Genomic DNA, 15,000 nt, shown 5'->3' on the forward strand with positions numbered 1-15,000 from the left:
GAGGCCTATAGTGTTACCATCACTACACACTACCAAAACAACCGCTATTTATAGCCATGTATAGTAAGCCATGGCGCCTGATTTAGCCTATCCAGCAGTCCCACTGTAGGCTGGGTGAGCCACCCTCTGAGTCATGAAGCTGCCGGTCTGGGCCCAAACTCCAGCTGCCCATTTCGGTACGCCCCAAAAATATTGGCAACCACTGCCATCATCAAATGAGTAATCTCCAAATGCAAGGCACTGATGAATATGTTTAGCAACAAAGCACTGAGCTGGGTGATTGTCTCCCAGCCTCAATACAAAGCCTGCGCAAGGGATGGTTTTGAGATGGTCTAACTGCTCTTCAACATGACACACACACACTCACACACGCACACACTCACACTCACGCTGGCTGCACACTCTCTCTCACACACACACACACACACACGCACGCACGCACGCACGCACACACACACACACACACACACACACACACACACACACACACACACACACACACACAAACACACTCACACACACAGGTACATGCACAAACTCACGTAGCACAGTTAAATGATGTTATCCTGCTGTTTCTCGTTAATTGTAAATTGCTTAAAGTGCTGATTCATTGCTAAGCCCTTAATTTGATACTAAACCACCCTGCCCTTATTAAAGCCCTACCAGAGACACTGGAAAGACATCTGAGACAGCTGAGGCATGGGTTATTATTGTTGGAGAATTTACACAACCTTTTTTTTATTCAATTTGCCATAACACAGTGTTTGGATTGAGAATCCTGCCCCTCCCAAAGGAAAAGGGCGCCCTCTGCTGGTAGTGATGCTGGCGTGCAGCTCCAGGTGGCTGACTGTGGCAGCTGCTGACTGTTTGAAATGCTAGGGACACACACACACACACACACACACACACAGCCCCTCACTGGTATTCACTCTGGTGCAGCGCTACATTCAGTAGGCCTTGTGGGCTTGCTTCAGCTCTAACATGATCACTCTGACTTGCATGGTTTGACTTAAACATTATGCCAAACACTTTTGGCACAAAAGCTTTGATATCACAGAAGAGTGAGTAAGAAAATGCCTCTGCATTATCAGAAGTTTTATTTTGCCTTCCTCGCCCTGATATATGAACTGTGTTTTATACAGTATAGGATGACAGAAATGGTTAAAGTGAATTCAGACATTCCCAGTGATGGACACCGTTACAAAAGCAAGCCCTCTCTGCATGCTCACATGGCATTCACTTCCTCTTGGAAAGCCCGGAGATCATGGCCCTTTAGTGATGGTTCAGCTCCAAGAATGTGGCGTAAAACACGCTAGCATAGCATGGCATGGCAAGGCTCAACCCCAGAGGCCTGAGGACACCACATGTGCTTTATTCCATTACTTGTGATTTGTCACGCTCATCTTATGGTGATGTGCTTGTCTTATCCATCTTACTCTATTTTTAGAGGAAGTGTAGCTTTACTTCCAAACTCACAGTTCTATACCTTCGTATTTTAAGATGCAACTCTGGAATAGTGTAACATATTGGCTTGTTGTGAACTAGTGTCCTGTTTTACGTTATCATTCTTCATCTTTACACACTCACAGCCATTTAAATAATATAACTCAAATATATTCCTATTTTGGTGCGCAGCAACACATAAATGAGCTGATAAATAACCATGAGGGAGGCATTAAGAAGAGCTGCTCAAGGAGGAGAGTTGTGAAAGGAGCAGCGGCATGGAGGACCCTTCCAGCCCAGCCGTGATTACGCATTCATCGCCAACCACCTGTTACCGTGGCAACTGTGATGAGGAGACTGAAGTGCTCATAGTTATTATTTATTTTGGTCACCCTGGCAACATGACACTTTGGAGAGGCTGAAGCCTTTTTTCAGTCTCGCCTGCCTATCTCTACCACAATGCGGCGCACAGCGAAGAGCAGGCTAAGCTACATGTAGGCACTAGAGGGCAGTAGTCAACAGAGAATAGAGCAGCAGAGAAGCTCATCGTCTCAATTTTCACTTCAGCAGACTACTGCAGTTCAGAGTTAAACTGTGTGCTGTCATCACCATCACCCTCACTATACATTCCTTCTTTAACAGACACACAGGCACATTTATTCACAGAACAAAAGCAATGCTGCCTTCAGATTAAGTCCGATACAGTCACGCTTATTTATGCAGAAGTATGCATCTATAAGGTAGGGTTCAGACCAAAGAATCCCGACGAGACGAGCCATGACGTTCTGCAACTGCGATTAAACATGTTGAATGCTCTGCGACAGCTTGCGATGGCTTGCAACTACGTGCAACATTTAATTCACACCGCTGCAACTCGGTCCCGTCGCGTTGGGAACGTTTGGTGTGAATTGGGCTTAACAGTTAGACTATACATGACAAATATGAGCCAAATGGTGGATGAATGCAATTACTTATATCGTTCCACATTCTATTTTCAGAGCTTTTGATCAACAGAACAGGTTAATCCTCTTGTGTAGTGGAACAAGACTGAGCTGTTGAATTGTTTAATTATGGAACAGAAACTGAGAGAGTTAGGGGAGAGAGAGAAAGAGAGAGAGTGTGTGTGTGTGTGTGTGTGTGTGTGTGTGTGTGTGTGTGTGTGTGTGTGTGTCTGTGTGTGTGTCTGTGTGTGTCTATGTGTGTGTGTGTGTGTGTGTGTGTGTGTGTGTGTGTGTGTGTGTCAGTGCAGTTTAAACTCCTGGTGGTTGAGTTGAGCAAGCAAGACTCAAGTTCAGGCTATTTATAGCTGGGCTCTCTGTTGGTCTGCTCTGGCTCACCCACGGCTCAGGGTGAGGGGTCTGCTTTGTGGTATATCAGCTTGGGGCTTACACACACAAACACACACAGAGACAGAGACAGAGACAGAGACAGAGACAGAGAGAGAGAGAGAGAGAGAGAGAGAGAGTGTGTGTGTGTGTGTGTGTGTGAGAGAGAGAGAGAGAGAGAGAGAGAGAGAGAGAGAGAGAGAGAGAGGGAGAGAGAGAGAGAGAGAGAGAGAAAGTTGCCTATGGCTGATTTTCCTTTTGGTTTTCCTGCCTTGAAATCTTTGTTGAAAGGCATTTAGGTCAGTATAGCCCCAAAATAGATACTCAAACTCTGCTGGATGTATTTTTAGAGACATATCCCATTTCCCCAAATTGTCCCCACATTTGACCAGTTATGATTTCAAGGATGCTGGCGGTCAGGAAAGGCAGAAAAATCACAAGGTTTGTCTGAGAGGTCTGTATGGCACACAAAACATAGTCTTCTGTGAAAAAAAAACACAAGTAAAAATGTGATTCTTTGCAAATATTCTCAAGGTCCAAATGTGGAATCAAAATTGATTCATACGTTTTGACAGTATCACGGTTTTGAAACTGTAGAAATAATTTGTAACTAAAAAATATTTGTCAATATTACAAATATGCACTACACTTACAAATCTATGGGTACGGATCACTTTAAAGCTAAAAATCATCCTCCAGTTACAAATATTTACCATGAAAAATATATTTTACAGTTACTAATCAATCCTCTACGCACAGAAAGCTATCCTACAGTTACACATCTTTTCTGCAGATGCACAGACTTTTGCGTCACCTTAACCATTGGTGACTATGTCACTTCTATGTTTATAGTTTTAGGTATTTAGAAGACCCTTTTGTCCAAAAACGACATACAAATAACAACAATACAATAGGTACATTTAAGAGTAAAGAACTAAACAGTTGTTGATACTGATACTACAGGATAATAGCAATAATAAACAACAATATCAATTGAATCAATAGTCAAATGAAAATAACTAGGTACTATAATATACATACCATAACGCAAAACTTATAATACTATACTATATGATGTCTAAGTCCTGGCTTCCAGTGTAATAGCTACATTGAAATTAGAATGCTTAAAAAATGCATTAACTTTACATTAAAGCAAGCTAGCACTGAGAAGAGACCTGTTCTTTATGAATGAAGACATTTAATTGGCACGAAGCATCTCACTATGCAAAGCAACAGAACACATCTTGGTCTGTTTTGACATCGCGCAGAGCGTGTCCAAACGCCCACATGTAAACTTAGGATGACCTCAGGGAGAAGTGCACTGCAGATCTTCACTCAGTTCAGCTAGTCTCCACTAAAGAGTGGACTTGGAGAGAGACCGCAGGACTTTAGAGTAGCCCTCTGGACTGGGCTAGCGTCCATGTGTAAATGAGGAGAGGGCTGAAAATACCACAGGAGGGGCGGTGATACTACTGAGGCTGTGTGAACATTTCGACTGCAAATGGAACCCATTAAGGGGTCACCTGATGAGTAAATCCATTTAAGAGAGGGAAACAGAGGAAAAGAGAGGAAAAGAGAGGAAAAGAGAGGAAGAGAGGGAAAGAGAGGAATGGAGTGGGGTTGGCAACCGGCTTTTTTCCCCTTTGTGTGGAAACAAAACAAAAGTCAATGAAACCAAATACAAAGACACGGAAACACTCCCGTATCTCAACTCTCCTGCACCTACAAACAAACTCCTCAGCAAGCAGCTGACTATCCGTAATAAAAGTCATAATATAATATAATTTGGAACACAAAACAAGTGGCTAAGTCCTTTGACTTTAAGAAAGCAGCACTCTCCAGTCCTAGTGCTAGCCATATGTAAGCAAGCTGTTGAAAGCTCCATTGAAACAGCATCAAGCTGACTGTAAGCTCATAAATGTCTACACAATTAAATGTAGGGAGCTCCAGCGACCAATCATCAGCTTCTATGCTGCTATGGAAGCAGCAAAGAGTAGGTCAACTTCTTCTGATTAAGTGACAAAGAAAAGACTGAAAAGTCAAGTTCAAGACATGAGGACAGAAGGGAGCAGCAGAGAAAATAAGTAAAGACAAGAGGAGAGAGAGGAGCAGACGTGAAGAGAACAGGAGAGTAGACAGCACACTACAGTTTCTTCTTTCCTTAACCTTGAAGGCAAAGCAAAAAATCTTTCAAGTTTGTGTTTCCTTTCGAGTCTTATACATAGAATTAGATGTGCGTTTATCTCAGTGGCTTCAAACATCACATGCTGTGTGTATACACACTGCCAATGACAAGAGGGCCCTCTGGCAGAAGGGAGCTGGAGATAGTTGTCCCTGCAGCTGCCTGTGTGCAGTCAGTGGGCGTCCTGTTCCCCAGAGGCACAGCAGCTCTGGCATTCCAGCCTCTTACCGGGCCTCTTTCTACCGCTCACACAATTCACACACACACGTGCACACGCACGCACGCACGCACGCACGCACGCACGCACACACGCACGCACGCACGCACGCACGCACGCACACACACACACACACACACACATACACACATCTGTAATGCCCATTCAGGGCTGTAAAAAAAACAACCCAATGTCAACTATTCAAACCAATTAATTTCATCCTTCATCCAACACAGACACTGGTATGGACACAGACGCACACTCACATCTGTAATGGCCATTCAGGACTCTACAAATAAACTTAACCAAATCTCAAACTATTCAAAACATTTCTTTCAAGACAGACACTTTCAGACACAGACACAGAAACAGACACACACACACACACACACACACACACCTTTTGTGCACTAACTTTCAAAGCCACATCTTAAGAACAAAACTCATGTGACCGAATAATAACCAGTAAGATACCTGCCTTTATCCTTAAATTAAAATCAGTCTGTCTGATTCTTAGGAGCAGTGTGTTCCCCGTTCATAAGTAGCCGAGGTAGCATACTCAGGGGAAATAGTATACTCATTTCATATATTGTAAATACAATAGCATACTCAGGGGAAATAGTATACTTAGCCGAGGTAGCATACTCAGGGGAAATAGTATACTTATTTCATATATTGTAAATACAACAAAGGCTTGTCAATACCTGTGGAAAAGTGGACCAGGGAGAATAATAAAGCTCTCCTGCAATTTGGTCTCCTGTAGATTTAGGAGAGCAGGGTCAGGATTGGGTGAGGGTTGGGTGAGGTTTGGGAGGGTTGGGTGAGGGTTGGGCCGGACACTCAATCCTCCACAGCGCAAGGCCCGCGATTCATTTCACAAATAAATCGTGAAACCTGACAGTATCAAAAGTATTTAGGGAGTGCGATGATTGCCTTTCCAAAAAAATACTTTTCTCTCACATTGATAGGGTTTGCGCAGACCAGCATGTGAACGGAAACTGGCTGTCAGACCTCATGTTCTGCAACAACATCCACAAATCAGCTCTGCTGATGGGCCGCGCACAGGGGGAGACCTGCCCCAACTGTGGGGCCTGTCAGACCTCCAACATTTCAGGCCCCTTAAGAACTCTCAAGTAGATCATAAACGGCCTCCAGTGCGGGCAGAAATGGTTCTGTTTGGCAGCAAGCACATTCTGCTTAAAGCTACTGCTGTACTATTTCAACGTTGCATAGGGTCTCTTTAAAGCTACTGCTGTACTATTTCAACGTGAGGCACAGCTCTTTGTGTTCAGCACCAGCTCTTACGAGCTCTTCACTTGAAGAAAGTTATCAAGTGAAGAGCAAAGACTCTCGCATCTCTGTTTAAAAATACATGATGTATCGGAACAGGGTTATCTCTAGGAGGGGAAAAAATCATTTCGATTCTGCTATGATAGAAAACAGGGAGTAAAAGAAGGCCCAGTGGCCTACATTTCAGAGATATTACTGTGCTGGAATACAAACACAGAGATATTACTGTGCTGGAATACAAACACAGTCAATCAGTCTGGACTCCTTCCCTCAGGGTGTTCAGAGGGCACACACTACACTACTATCACGCAAGTCCACCTAAATCGGCCTCATTGTTGTCCTAAACTGAACTTCAAGAAGAGGAAGGCAAAAAAACAATTTAATGCGATTTTCTCTCTCTCTCTCCCTCTCTCTCTGTCTCTTCCCCTCTCTCTCTCTCTCCCCCTCTCTCTCTCACTCACTCTCACTCTCTCTCTCTCCTTCTCTCTCTCTCTCTGTCTCTCCTTCTCTCCCTCTCTCCCTCTCTCTCTCTCTCTCCCCCTCTCTCTCTCTCTCTCTCGTCCTCCTACTCTTCTTTCTTGCTCTCTCCTCGGGGCGTGTTGGCCCAGGCAGGCAGGAAATGAATGTGGCGGTGGCGGCGGCGGAGGTAGTGAGCGGAGAGCAGTGCCCTGCGCTCCTCATCAGGCCCAGATGAGCCCAGATGAGCCCAGAGGAGCCCAAATGAGCCCAGATGAGCCCAGACCAGCAGGTGAGCCGCAGCTCTGCGTCTCTCATCAGCGCCATTAAAATGGCCGCTCAACTCCACATCTGGCCACATCTGGCCTCATGTCATTTTAATGAGACGGACTTATGGGTTGAACACATTCGGTTAGCAATACGTACAGTATCTAGTTCCTGAGGGGCGCTGTGGCTTTTGATGAAGATGGCACGATTAATTCTAGATCATTTTTATGCTTACTTAGCCTGGGCCAGCCGAACTTTAGCCATTTAGCCAACATTTTCCGGCGGGAAGTTCGGTCTGGACTTTCTCCGTTGGGCTGCTACTATGCACTGTACAGATCTATCCGGAGATTCCGGACAAATCAAATTGTTGGGGCGGGCTTTACACGATGATGGACAGATGAGCAACAGTTGACGCTCACGCTTAGGCAGAGGTTTCATCATGGATTATGACACGATTATTTCTGAACACTTAGGCCAACGTGGAAATGTGGGAAAACTCGGTTTCACTACTACTTTCATCAAGGTAAAACAGCATGTTTGTGTGATGTTGTTCCCATATGTGCGGATTTTTCTTTAAAATAAAACATTTATTCTAAATCCTGCACCTCACACGGATGAGCGGTGGTGATCTTTTACTTTCTTGTTCCCATATGTTTGAAATGTCTGTTTGCTCGTTGGGTTAGGACACCCTTCCCCAGCAGTGCATTGCATGTTTGTAGTACGGTTTGAAGGAATTAGGAAGGAGGGGAAATGCTTTCCAAATAGCCTACGCGCCCTGTATCGGTTGAAAGATGCCCCATAATCACAGGCCAATGGATTAGTTTCAAATTCTGACCAGAATTGTGAGTATGACGTCGTCAGGCTAATGCTTACATATCATCTTCAGGAAAATTAGAAAAGGTTTTTTTTCTATCTTGCGTTATGAGAATATGGCCTGACCAAGTCTCACTGGCTTTCTCTCAGCAATGTGACCTGGAGTCAATTCTATTCTTTTGATGTTTTAGCAAAGCTGTATAATTGCAAGTACTTCAAGCTCAAAAGGCTTATCATCATTGTTTGGGCACCATATTCAGTACCGCAGTCCATTTTCAGAAGTAGACGGCTGCAAGGGAGATTATAACATCTATATTTAGCCACAGAAGAGTATATTTAGAGTCTGTGCAATGACATCGTCGATTTCTGGGCAAACATAAAATGACTTTTACATTGAGAAAAGGTAAACTGCTTACACGCAAAAAGGTAAACTCAAAGAGCTGAAGATTTGCATCTTAACGCTTCAAAGAGGACAAGAAGTGCACCAAGGGTGGTCCTCTGAAGGTCCTCTTTAAAAGCTACTCTCCTCACTGCGTACAGCTTAAAGTCAACACATCGGAGGGAGGCCCTTCAAAACGACTTTACTCTTCAAAACATGAGGACATTGCTGTAAGCCTAAATTTACAGTTCATAGGAAGTACACTGAAACGAACCAAAGAGAAGGAATAACAATAACAGTAACATCATATGCACTGTACTTCCTAGTTCATGGCTTTATGCATAGCAGGGCTACATAAAGATACTTATGGATTTGGACAGCACTCACTCAGCCCTTGAGTGCACAGTTTGCCTGTGATTCATCTAACAAAGAATAATCAGGTATATCCCGGTGAATACATTACTATTATTTAAGTCCCAACGACTTCATTATCTCCTGCACTGTGTTTACAGTAGGAATTGTTGTGAATAGGAATGCCCATTGTGGGTATTTAATATTTCTGAAATGCATTAATGTGATGAATGAATCAGTGTACAGACACTGGCTAAGATTAGTACAGTCTTGGACTTGTACAACACAGAAAAAAAAGAAAGAAAGAAAGAACACCACAGAACTGTGCAGCCTGTACTGTCTGGAAGTACACGTGACGTGAGAGATGTGAAACCCACGCGTTTCTGCTGGTAACAACCTGACAATAAGACTAATTAAAAAACGGCCTCAAAAGCGAGACGAGCTCCTTCTGTTTGGGTATGCTTGTTTTATAGCAAGTAACAAGCTGTCTTGGAGGAAGGTGCACTGAACTCATCAAGACATCATTCCAGACACCATAATCTTGCCTTTGTTACATTCCAAAGATGTCTGCTCTCAAGGCCAACACCCTGATGCATCTTCAAAGTAGGTGTGTGTGTGTGTGTGTGTGTGTGTGTGTGTGTGTGTGTGTGTATGTAATGCAGATGCCCAGGACAAGGATGAGGTGATGTACTGATGGGAGCCAGAGTGCATTTCTCGTTGAGAGCAGCTATTCTCTCGTAGGATAACCACTGACAGCTATGTTCGCCATCATAAAGCAATTCCAAACATACAGCCGGATTCAAACAGGTCTCCTGTAAAAGACGATGGGAAACCAAAGCTAGGAGTCTCTCTTCTGACATATGCCAGACAATCACAAATGTCTGGCATGCTCTTTTATTTTATCTTTACACATGTCAAGATATCTATAGAATTCAATACCACATTTTCCCTCAAGTTCTACAGTGACCTCGCATCTTATTCATTCTGTACTCCAGAAGAGATGGTTGCAATAACTGATAATCAACATAATGATTATGCAGAATTAGAATGTTCTTATTGAATCATAAGAGCACTGCAATACTTCCTGTTTTTCATGACAGAATGGCAACAGTTCAAGTTAAGCCCAGTTCACACCAAAGATTCCCGATGCGACGAGACCGAGTTGCAGCGGTGTGAATTAGAAGTTGCACGTAGTTGCAAGCCGTCGCAAGCCGTCGCAGAGCATTCAACATGTTGAGTCGCAGTCGCAAGGTTTTAGAATGTCGCGGCTCATCTCGTCTCGTCTCGTCGGGAATCTTTGGTCTGAACCCTACTTTAGAATCTTATGACCTAGAATGCATTCTAGATTTCTCTTCTCTTCTGAAGCTGTGCAACTGTGACAATGCGCTCTGGAGTGTTCCCCTTGTGACCCTTCCGCATGCCATATACATGAAACATATGGCACTCTTCACTTGACCCCTGTATCCCAGAGCCTAGACAGTGCTATCAAATCCTGGGGAGGTCAAAGGTCACCACGGTGCCTCTTTGATGTGGTGATTTATTCAGCCGAGCAGAGCCCCAGTCTATTAGTCAGGGAGCACCGAGAGGTTACTGACACATTGGGAACACTTCTTGAAAACGGGCAGTTCTCACTTGTTTGCACTAAGGAATATAATTTACATGGCAATTACATTCATCCAAGCTGAACTTTAGATGCTACATCAAACACAGGACTGTATAAACTCTAAAAAAAAGAAAAGGCTTCAAAAACAAGAAGCTTCAACTTCAGGCAAAATGAAACATCAGGGGTCTCTGAGATATTTGTGAAAAAGTGAGGTATCCATCCTCATCAAGGAATAATTATATTTCTGGAGAGCACAATTGTCTCTGTTTCAGCTTCATGTGAGGAACGCTGCAATTCAAACTCCTCCTTGAACTGACAGGAGAATGGAGGGCATGGAGTGCATGTGTGTGTGTGTGTGTGTGTGTGTGTGTGTGTGCTTTTTTGCTTGACCTGAATTGGACCAGGTGTGTATGTGTTGACAATGATAAACTTGCAGGGTTTAAAAGCAATGAATTTCCCTGGCTTGCTCCTGGTTAACAGAAAGAGGAAAAATAGGGTTGTGGAGGGATGACATTCATGCACACGCACACTCGCACCCACACACACACACACACACATACACACACACACACACACACACACACACACACACAGTCACACACAGTCACACACACACACACACACACACACACACACACACACACACACACACACACACACACACACACACACACACACACACACACACACACACACACACACAGTCGCGCGCACACACACACAGTTGCACGCGCGCTTCTGCCTTCTGAGTAATTTACAAATAGAAAGCCAGACATTTCCCTGGAATTGGAATAAAACTTCCACAGCTGTGAGCACTTTTTATGAAACCTCTTATAGCTATAACATTCCATAGCTTCCAAAAGGCCTGCACACATCCAGACTCAGGCAATTCAAGATCAAAACCTTGAGATATGACTCTGAAAGATGAAAAAGCTGAGATATCAAGTCCTACACCTTAAATGATTTAAATAAAACATACATACATGGCATATCACAAGACATCTAAGATTGGGACTTATGAAATATGAATGTGATCTGAACACGGACTGGCGTGTCAAAGAGGAGGTATGTATGGTTGACCTTATAGAGCCCGTACTGTATATATCAATATCTTTCTTCTTCTGCATCTCTTTCATCCATGAACTCTTGCCTGCACTGCTTTACTTCATAAAAAAAGAACACTTTCAAGGGCGTGTTACTGAAATCTGAAGAACAAAATCTGCAGATTATTTCACATGTCTAAAACTCTCCAGCTCTCTGACTTCAGGTATTAACCTGAGGTCACTATTGGCAATAGTGTTACAACTGAGATATTTATTAGTTTGGTGAAACTAGGCTGAGACGGATTGTCCTGACAGTTTGGTAATCTCTGTTTGGTAAGCACAGAGAGTGTTGTTTATTGTAAGTGGCTCCACGTATAACTGAAGTGATTATATGCTTACATACAACTGTCCTAATTTCAAATATTTAGAAGGATATCATCATCAGAGAGCTGTGTGAAATGCATGGCAATTGGTAAAGAATGAAGTCTCCAACTAAAATTACAAATACAAGTATAAACATGTATAAAAACATACTGTATGTGCATTAGTGCCAAGAACATTCATTACTGTGAGCGACAGATGTCACATCTGTCTTCACCAGAGTAGTCGCAGTGTTATACTGTATTTCACTAGATACCGACAATCAATCATTTCACATTGTGCTGAGACACAATAACATGGAACGGAAACCAATGCATTTGTCTGGCATGTCAGGAAATTATTCATCCCCAAACTTATCATCGTTTCCATGAAATAAATCTCCATGACCACACAGGCGAACCACATCCTGCTGGAGGGAGGACAACCAACACTCTGGCGACTCTCAGAGGTGTCGTGATTCAAGAACCAGTCTCAATTACAGAACAAAATGACTCTCAGGAATCATGATTCAAGAACCAGTCTCAATTACAGAACAAAATGACTCTCTGGAGTTATGATTCAAGAATCAGACTCATTTCGAAAACAAGACGACACCTGAGAAAAGATACCAGCGAGTCATTCTACAAAGCCGATGAACCGAGTGCCGCTTACTCTGGAAGAGTCCCAAAAAAATGAGGAAAAACGTGTAATAAAGTTTCACCGAGGCCTGAAATATTTACTTAACTCGCTACTCTGTTTAAACTAAGAAGTGATACGGCCTGTCTGTTCACTCTACACAAAAGGGGGGAGAGAGAGAGAGGACAGAGAGAGAGAGAGAAACTCCCAAATAGACAGGAATATCAACATCTGTTCCAGGAAACAAAACCACTTTCAATTACAACAAATAAAGCTGTCGGGAGAGAAATGTAAACCAGTGTTGAAGTCTAAGTGCTGCTGATACAGTCTGTATGTGTGTGTGTGTGTGCGTGCCTGTGTGTGTGTATGTGTGTGTGCGTGCGCGCGTGGGTGTGTGTGTGTCTGCGTGTGTGTGTTTGTGTGTGTGTACAGTATGTGTGTGCATGCGTGTGCTGTGCACATGTGTGTGAGTGTGTGTGTACACATGTCTATCCTTTCTCTCTTCCCTGAGGCTACATCCCAAATGAGGGCTACTTAAGCACAGCATAAAGTAATTAGTCCTAACGATGTAACGACTGACTAAAATGCAGCAGGCTATAAAACTCGGGCAAGTTTACGGCGCGTTGTATGCAGACGCACAGCCGGCATTGCATTGTCCAGCATACGCAAATAAAATGGGACTGGTGCCACAACAACAGCTGTTGATGTCAGCGGTGGACTTGCAGAATGCAGAGATGCTTTATGGAGTGTTTTGGCTTGATGCTCTCCAGTGTGTTCCTTGTTGCTGCATGACCAAGCAGGCCACATATATCAAAACTGCCCTCTATTTACATGCCGGTTCCTTCCATGTGTGGTCGGGACCTGTTGAGTAACAACATTTCCACAGGCCACAGGCCCTCCTTTTCCACTTCCCCTCTTCGCATTTTGGGGGAGAGAGGAAGGAAAGAAAGAAGAGGAAGATGATGTGCGGGAAGCCTCGATTATGAAACAGGAAGTGACAAAGAGGTGCGGAGGTGCGGAGAAAGAATCATCAACCTGAGAGTAGCCTAGCCCGCAGCAGAGCAGATCTGGTCATAGCCAGAGGTCAGGGAAGAGCGTGACACAGTGGACTGGACACACACACATCCTCCACTGCTGACCTGGACGCACACATCCTCTATGGCTGACCACTCCCGAGGGGAGCTTGGCAATGAATGTGAGAAGTGAGACGTCCCACGGAGAGATGAAGAGAATGTCTGTAGTGGTGCCAGCTGTCGTGTCACACAATAGACGCGTTGTACTTGCGAAGAAGCATCAATCATCAACTGTGTGTGGCCAATCATTACTATGCAAAGATCACCTTAACCCCATTGAGGAAATTAACATAAACTAGAATCTCTAGAAATCCCACGAGTGGCACACAGTAGGCGGAGAGTCCAGTCGTTTTGTTTGTGTGCGTTGGCAACCAAAACACCAGTTCTGTTTCCTGGTTCCTCCTGTTTTGTCTGCTGACAGTGATGGAGTGGGCCTCTTAGCTGTCACCCGAGAAAACAATAGGAGACGATGACCACCCTCTTTGAAAGGTGCCATGTGTTTAGCTTCAGCGACAGAGGATAATATATGGGTAAATGGGCTAGCGCTGCTTAGCATCTTCCTCGGTGTTAGCGCTTTGGGAGTGCTATGGGAAAATGTAAGCCCTTGCAAAAGACAATAACTCTCTGAACCAAAGCAATGTCATTGTATCAACAAATAATTACTTACCAGAGTGGTCTAACTAACTGTATTCTGTGACATACTGTTCTTCTAGACCTGTTAAGGTTACACATTCATAACACACACTGACACACACCATGTAAGCACGGAAATAAATGAACTTGTGAAAGTAAGACTAAGCTGAGCGATTTGAAGATTTTGTACAAAGATCAGACGACAGAAGCCCATTATTATTGTTGTTGACAGAGCCTTGAACTTCATAGACATATAAACCAGTAACTCACTAACTTCTTTGGTGGGACTAGGCAAATTTGTAAAGAAGTATGCGCCAAATCCTAACACTGCAGTAGCCTATTTAACGTTCATGGTCTTGACAAGCATTGTAGGACAACGGAGCTTAGGGTTGTGTGTGGTAAATTAGCTTCAGCTAGAAACACTATGATACATACATCAGATGACCTAAATAAATAAACTTTAATGATAATAATTACATTGTATGAACGTGAAAGCTTCACAGCATAGGCCTACTGCCGGGCTTGGTTATTTGATGCCAGTATTTATCCTGGCATTGCCGCCCCATTGTCGCCAGACAGTTTTCAATCAATCACATAGCTGTTTTTGGAACTCTTTTGGAATGCAGTAGTTTCTGCCTAATTAAAAGGTTCAAGGTCTTTAGTGACACAAAGGCTCTTCACAATACTGAGCTTCTACTGTATGCATGCATCTCTTTTTCAAGAAATGTTAGAACCCTTGGAGTAAATCCAGATGTTTTAAATATGAATTTTTTGGTTAATAGTCTCCTCTCAAACTGTTTCCCACTGGAAATGTTAATGTTTAATATTATTCATTAAAACAATTTCAAATTGGTGTGATGTGAGGTTATCTTCCTCACAAATGTTATTTCATTATACCAAACACAGGCACGTGTATGGAGACTTTCCAA

The sequence above is a fragment of the Sardina pilchardus genome, chromosome 17, assembly GCF_963854185.1.
Source record: "Sardina pilchardus chromosome 17, fSarPil1.1, whole genome shotgun sequence".
NCBI classification, from domain to species: domain Eukaryota; kingdom Metazoa; phylum Chordata; class Actinopteri; order Clupeiformes; family Clupeidae; genus Sardina; species Sardina pilchardus.